This window comes from Myxine glutinosa, chromosome 5 (genome assembly GCF_964187855.1).
Source record: "Myxine glutinosa chromosome 5, kmMyxGlut1.1, whole genome shotgun sequence".
In the NCBI taxonomy this organism is placed as follows: Eukaryota; Metazoa; Chordata; class Myxini; order Myxiniformes; family Myxinidae; genus Myxine; species Myxine glutinosa.
This window is the reverse complement of record NC_136265.1, coordinates 77,803,697-77,811,211: the sequence shown is the minus strand read 5'-3', so window position 1 is coordinate 77,811,211 and position 7,515 is coordinate 77,803,697. Positions and strand designations below refer to the sequence as shown.

Below are 7,515 nucleotides of genomic sequence, written 5' to 3'. Positions count from 1 at the left end.
CATCCCCCAGAGAATCCAGTACAAAATCCTCCTCTTGACATACAAAGCCCTCCATAACCTGGCCCCATCCTACCTGGCTGACCTCCTCTCCAGACACACTCCCACCCGCAACCTCCGCTCTGCTGGTACCAACCTCCTGACCCCCTCCATCCGGACCAAATTCAGATCCTGGGGGGACAGGGCCTTCTCCATCGCTGCTCCCACCCTCTGGAACTCACTACCTCACACCATCAGAGACTCCTCCTCACTCACCACATTCAAAACATCACTCAAGACCCACCTGTTCAACGCTGCATTCAACATTCAACCCACAGCATTTAACCCCTGACTATCTCTTCTCCTTCTCCCTCCTTTTGCTTTAAATATTTCCCTATTGATTCTTGTCTTGTCTTTTTGATTCTTGTCTTATATATATGCCGTATATCGCTGCTGTTTGTTTTCTTGATTCTTGTCTTTTTGCAATTGTTGTTTTCATGTATTGTTATGCATTATGTTTTCCACTCTGTCAAAGCGCCTTTGGGCTTCTGGAAAAGCGCTATACAAAATAAATGAATTATTATTATTATTATTATTTCGCATGTTTCAATTTCCTTTTTGTTCTGTGTTGAATTCTCTATTCTATTATGATTCACTCTTCTCTTTCCTCTTCAAAAGTTTGTTTTCAAATAAATCCTTCACCCATACCAACACATACAGTTCTTCCTTTCTACATTCTCTAAACTCACCTTTATATCACCTTCCTCGAACGTTTTCAAATGTATATCCAACTTGAAAATTTCAAGAACCACAACTTGCAAGGGATGTTTGTATTTCATGAATCATTCCTTTTGTACAACACACCAGCTTTCTTTAATACAACACAATCAAGAAATGACTTTCAAACCTGTCTCCCTCCTCGAAAATTCGGTGGCGCCTTATTAATCTGTTTCTCGTGTGTGCTCCCCCTCCATCCTCTCCCTCTCTTCAAATTTCCGTCATCTTCATCAACGATCTTTCTGACCCTTTGGAAAACTCCCTTTTTCAATTTGCTGATGACTTCACCCTCTGCTTCACCCTTTTTTTTTTTTCTTTTCTTTTTTTTTTTTTCACCCTCTGCTGTGACATCCTTCAGACAGACGTGTTGCAGCCTCTTCCCTCTCTTCAGACCTTGAAAAACATCACAAGCTGGTCAAACACTTCATGTCTTTCAATCCTGACAGGTCCCACTCTCGCTCTCTCTTCCTCTCTCTTCCTCTCTCTTCCTCTCTCTTCCTCTCTCTTCCTCTCTCTTCCTCTCTCTTCCTCTCTCTTCCTCTCTCTCTCTCTCGTCTGATAAACCCTTCCATATATTTTCTTCACAATCCTCTCGAAGAAGTTCAGTCAGTCAAACTCCTGGGTCTCACTATCAGCTATGAACTTTCTTGGGAAAACCCCACTTCCAAGTTGGCCTCCAAACCTAGTCGCGGAATGGGCATCCTCTGTTGTAAAAAGTCCTTCCTCGGCATTCACTTACAAGGCCTTCATCTGCAGCTTGATGCCCTCTCTTCAGGACTGGCGCCCCTGCCTCACACCTTACTCAGCTCAATGCTGGCAAAACAAGGCCTTCAAGATCATTGGAATCTCCCGCGATGAAGCTGAGTCTATAGGCCTATCACTTTCCCATTGCAGACAGATCGGTGGTCTCTCTGTCTTCTTCCGCCTCCTTTCTTGTGTTGCACCCTCTGCTTTTTGTGCTCCCCTCCCCCAGGTTGATGCAGAGCACACACGGTCCATGAGCAACCCCCTTTTGGTTAAACCCCCAAAATCTAGAATTGGAAGGAAAATGTGACTTAATGTTTTTCAAATCCATTAGTTCCTGTGTTGTCTTGCTATTTAGGATGACCAATGTCTCGTGATATTGGAGAAAGGGTTAAGTTGGCAAATAGTCTTTCTTATTTTGGTGTCCTTATGCGTCTTCACAATGTTTTTTTGGTGCTCCATAAAAAGGAATTGAAAAACAATGTTGAGACGTGTGCACTGTTTCTGCAAAAATCATTGTGAATTGTATTCTGTTTGTCCCAAGCAGGTTCTGACTGAGGAAAGTACCTTTTCGATAAGGGCGAGAATTGCCTCTGCCGCACGCAACATTCTGCATTCGATGGGTGCCTGTTGCCATTCAAACGAAGACTAGCTTCTTCCAAGATAACCCATGAGCTGGTACGCGTGTTTACAGTCTGGCTATGTTGAGTCGTTGAAATGATCTATGTTTTAAAATCTAAAGTACTGTGTGCATGAGCTGCTGAGTCTGGCATCTTTAACAGGAATGCATCTTTTCCATGCTCCAAACTTCTCAATACTTACATGCTCCACATGTGCCACCTCTCTTACAATTATCCTGCTCCTCCATCAACACCGGTTGCTCTTTCCTTATGCTCCGCTATCCCACCTATACCTTCTTTTCTCCGTCACCTTTTCTTGTTGCCATCTCCTCTGCAAATTGCTTCCTCCAACCTGGTGATGCAATCTGAATAGTGCATAATGTAACTAGAACAGCACTTGGTAGAACGCATCCCTCCAGTTATACTGCACAGTTTATACGTTTTGTATCCCACTCATAGGTCGGATCTGCATCCGTACCTGAACCAACATCTAATCACCTTGTTCTCGTCACCAAATCAACTCATCCACCAAGTTTTGTCATAACTCGTCCACAGATTTTTTTACATATCATGCTACATATCGTTTTTGGAACCATATTTCAATGTAAAAGAATCCTCCCAGACTCAGAATGGACGCTCTGATCATTATGTCACCGGGTCTGAGTAAAGGTACGTTTGAAGGTGGTCTCGAATGCCACAGGCAGTGGGCGTGGAAGGCAGCACAGGGTCCCAGGCCATGTCACACGGATGCCATCTTGTCTGCTGTCAAGGCTGGACATACCTTTCTCAAATTTCTCGGATGAGGACACTTCCAAGAGTCCAGTAGACAGAGGGCACAGCGTCGTCGAATGGGGACAGAGCTGGTGAGATTGGATGCATGAGATTTGGAGGCAAATACTGAGCACCGAGTGGAGTCATTCTGCATTAGCTTCAGCAGAATCTCTGGTGATGTATTTTGAGGTGAGGGGGAGGACAGTTTAAGGTGGCGCCATCACGACTTTGACAAAGTAGACTGCTTGTGGAGTTCAGCCGTGAGATTTTACAATTACGTTTTCTGGCTTGCCGAAGGATCAACACAGTCTTACAGAATGATCGAACATTCCTCTCAGTCTGATTTGCCTTCCATGTTGAGAAACCGAGTTGTGTCCGCACAATCTTTCCCTCACACAGGCTGCAGTAACATCCCTCTCTGACGATGTTTAAAAACATGTAAATTGTCACCTGTCTGTGAACATTCATCCTGAGGCAGGAATGGCATAACTGTCACCTCGTGCTGCTGTAATGTTGAGCTGTCAAGCCCCAAATTTATTTCTGTGGCCATCCAATCAGAGATGTCGTCTCTGGAGCTCCTGGGTCTCACTGTCAGTTATGAGTGGTGTTGGGGAGATCATATCTCAAAGCACACCTCCAAAGTCACCATCTGCCTCTGAAATCTCGACAGGTTCAATTCCTCTTCCGACTGTCTTTATAGCTTATCATGATGTTTAATTCCTTCACCTGAAATACTGCCTCATCTCCCTCTCACTACTCCCCCACTCTCTCACCATCTCGCTCTTGCCTCTCTCCCTCTCTCTGCCCCACCTCTCTCCCTCTCTCTGCCCCGCCTCTCTCCTTCTCTCTGCCCCACCTCTCCCCCTCTCTCTGCCCCGCCTCTCCCCTCTCTCTGCCCCGCCTCTCTCCCTCTCTCTGCCCCGCCTCTCCCCCTCTCTCTGCCCCGCCTCTTTCCCTCTCTCTGCCCCGCCTCTCTCCCTCTCTCTCCCCCTCTCTCTGCCCCGCCTCTCCCCCTCTCTCTGCCCCGCCTCTCCCCCTCTCTCTGCCCCGCCTCTCCCCCTCTCTCTGCCCCGCCTCTCTCCCTCTCTCTGCCACCACTCTCTCCCTCTCTCTGCCCCGCCTCTTTCCCTCTCTCTGCCCCGCCTCTCTCCCTCTCTCTCTCTGCCCCGCCTCTCTCCCTCTCTCTGCCCCGCCTCTCTGCTTCTCTCTGCCCCGCCTCTTTACCTCTCTCCCTCTCTCTGCCCCGCCTCTCTGCTTCTCTCTGTCCCGCCTCTCTGCTTCTCTCTGCCCCGCCTCTCTGCCCCGCCTCTTTCCCTCTCTCCCTCTCTCTGCACCGCGCCTCTCCCAATTATCTGAAGCCACCTGTCTGCATCATGGCTGCTTTTAGACACATAGCTCCTTAATTTGACCCCTTCTATCTCTTCCCAAATATCTGTCAATGTTTCTCTACTTGTGGTGCTCTTCCTCTGCTCTTTTCCGGAAATTTATCTGAGGCCGCCTACCTGCATCATGGTGGCCTTGGGATAAATATCTCTTCTACCGACTCCTCTCCGGCCTTGCACCCCTGCTCTGTCCCCCAATATTCAAGGTGGATGCGCAAGATCTGGCAGCAACTTCTGGTGAAACAGCCAAAACCAACTCACTACTCACCTTCACTCTTTAATTCCTCTTTTTTCCCCGTAGGTCTTAAAATGAACACACACACACATAGACAAACAAATGTCGAGATCATGCCTTTTATTGTGCCTTATGTAATTGTGGTTTGCATTTAATAATGGTTGCTTTGTGAAAAGGATTAAGCTTACTATGTTCCCTCTTGCTTTTTAAACTATGTTTTATTGTCCAACTGTGCCAAAAAATGTAGAAAGATAGTGAAACCGCTTGCTCCGTTAGACCCCCTCGTGAAAACGCGTCTGTCTGTCCTTGACCAAAAGCCAACATGGAAGATAAGTTTTGAGAATGTCACGGTGCTCTTGTGCTCTTTCTCCCCATGCCAAAGAAGATAGGGTTTCGGTGGGAGATGTCAATGTCGAGCCAGTTTTCCTTTGTCCGTGCTCATTTTTCAGCGGAGATTTTTTGTATAATTTTGTGTATATAAAGAAACTCTTGGTTGCCAATTTTCTAGGAGTGTATGTGGCCATGCTGTTCAATTGTGAATGGTATGACTCTTACACCCTCCACAGCGCTGTGATATTGGTTCATCATTAAATCTTGTTATCCCTTGAACTCAAGGTGTGGAACATGGTTCTATTCTCGTCAGTTTTGGTGTCAGCGACACCTACACTCATCGTTTCTCGGCCTTTTGGCTAAGATTGATGTCACCGACACCTACACTCATCGTTTCTCGGCCTTTTGGCTAAGATTGATGTTAATAAATCTGTTCTTATCAGTTTAATAGTTGATAAGTCCCGCAATGCGGGACTAGTCTATTAAATGACTTCCGTTTGACTTCCGTTTCCGGTCTTGCTGGCGACGGTTCGTTTTTTCGCAGGTCTCCACGCTCTCCATCGAAATCGAAGTTAAGTCATTGTTCCAATTTGTATTTTCGTTATAACTGTATTTCTTTTATGGTGTATGTACGTATATTGTCCCGTCAAAGATTTTCGGTGCAAATCTTTCATACCTGTATTGAAAATCGCGTTAATTAGTGTCGTCTCGAGGCCCTGTACAGTGTACACTGTACAACCTTGAGGCTTTGTTTTTCTCTCAGCGCCTGTCGTTTGTGATCCAATAACTTTCGTTCTCTGTTTTCGCAGTCTTTCCACCCCAAAGCCTACTTCCTTATGTAAATCTCAACTCAAAAAAACAAAAAAAAAAGACATTACCTTCTCTGTGCTCATTCGTTTATTCTTTCTTATTCGTTCGTTCGTTCTTCGACCACGTGTTTCTCCCCCATTTCCCCAGTTAGATTGTCAAATTTCAATTCGTTATTTTATCGTCCATGTGATATTGTTTGATTATAGTTAGTTTTGGTTTGAATTTCCTGTAACTCGTATTTAATTAATCGTGTTCTGCTCCTCGTGTGTGGCCTTGTACTGTAGTTGTACCCCCGTCGGTGTTTTGTTAACTTAAGTGTGTTTTGCTTGGCTCTTGGTTTTTTCCCTTCTACCCCGAACATAATACTGTCTAACGTTCTAAATCCCCACCCCCCCCCCCCCCCCCCAAAAAAAAAAAAAAAAAAAAAAAAAAACCAAAAACATTTATTTTATTTTCTCCACGTGTACTGTTGTCTCATCCTGTATTTTCTGTCCAGGTGTGCTGTTCGCCCCACCCCCATTATCTCCTTGCCATCCACCGTTTGCCCTGTTCACGTGACTCGTGGTGGTCCCTCTCGGCTCTCCCCCCGTTGGTATTTTTGTGCATATAAGATTGTTCATAGTTCTGTTTAAATATTTTTAAATATGTTTAACCTTTCCCCTTCTGTTTTTTATTCAGTGGTATATTACAACACGCTGTTTTTCTTCCTATTTAAAAGGCTTTTCTCAATTTCCTCTCCAACTCATTCCACTTCAAAAAAAAGAAATTCAATATCTTATACGTCTCCCTCACTACATGGTCTAAATTCACATTCATTCCATCCCTCCTCCATCATCCTGAACCGGATTGCTAACTTGAAAATCACAACAAACCCAATTTGTTATCAATGTTCGTCTTTCATTAATCATCCACTTTCTAAACTCCCCTCTTGCCCCTCCCATCCAAATCCCCCCCCTTGCACCTACACTCCGAAACTTCCCCCTTGCCCCTCCACTCTTAAACTCCCCCCTTGCCCCTCCACTCCTGAACTCCCCCCTTGCCCTTCCCCTCCTAAACTTCCCCTTTGCCCCTCCCCTCCTAATCCCCCCCCTTGCCCCTCCACTCCTGATCTCCCCCCTTTCCCCTTCCCTCCAAAACTCCCCCCTTGCCCCTCCCCTCCTAAACTCCCCCCTCACTCCTCCCCTTCAAAACTCCCCCCCAATCCCTCCCATTCAATTCTCCCCCCATACCATTCCTCTCCAATTCTCTCTACTCCCCCCTCCTCCTCCAAGCTGCCTCCTCCCCACTTCGTCTCCCTTCTATCTCATACCTCCACCCCCCCAAACCTTCTACTTTCCTCTGCCCCCCCTCAAACAACCCCTCACTGTGCCGCATCCCTTCACCAGCAAACCTTTCATCCTCCTCATCCTTCCCTTTCTTGGAACTCTTCTGCAACATCTGAAACACTATCAACTGCTCTCCCTACCTCCCCCTCTCATCCTTCATCTTACCCTACTCCTCCCCTCCCCTGTCCTGTACCCGATGCTCCCCCTCTCTCTTCATTAACGGTATGGACCTCAAACATCCGGGGCCTTCGCTCAAACCTGACTGATCTCTCCATACAGGTTGCTTCTGACAATCCAGACTTGATCTGCTTAACAGAGACTTTCCTCCTTCAAGATGTCTCTGATTCCTTAATATCTCTTCCTGGTTACTCCCTCCTCCGGTATGATAGACCTGAGCCTCGGCCTGGTGGTGGGGTGGCTATCTTTGTCAAAAACTCTCTTCCTCACTCTCCTTGCACTGCTCTCTTTCCTCCTCACCCGCAGGAGTACCTCTGGTTACGGCTTCCTCTCCGCTCCCACCTTTTGTTCATATGTGTTCTGTACCG

At 46.5% G+C, this 7,515-nt stretch overlaps 1 non-coding gene across 1 annotated transcript; it reads left to right on the top strand.

The window, feature by feature from the left end:
- The first annotated feature begins 5,224 nt into the window (after positions 1 to 5,224).
- On the top strand, positions 5,225 to 5,411 carry LOC137430425 (U2 spliceosomal RNA). The gene has a single exon (XR_010985067.1). It is a non-coding gene; the product is annotated as a U2 spliceosomal RNA (small nuclear RNA).
- The last annotated feature ends 2,104 nt before the right edge of the window (positions 5,412 to 7,515 follow it).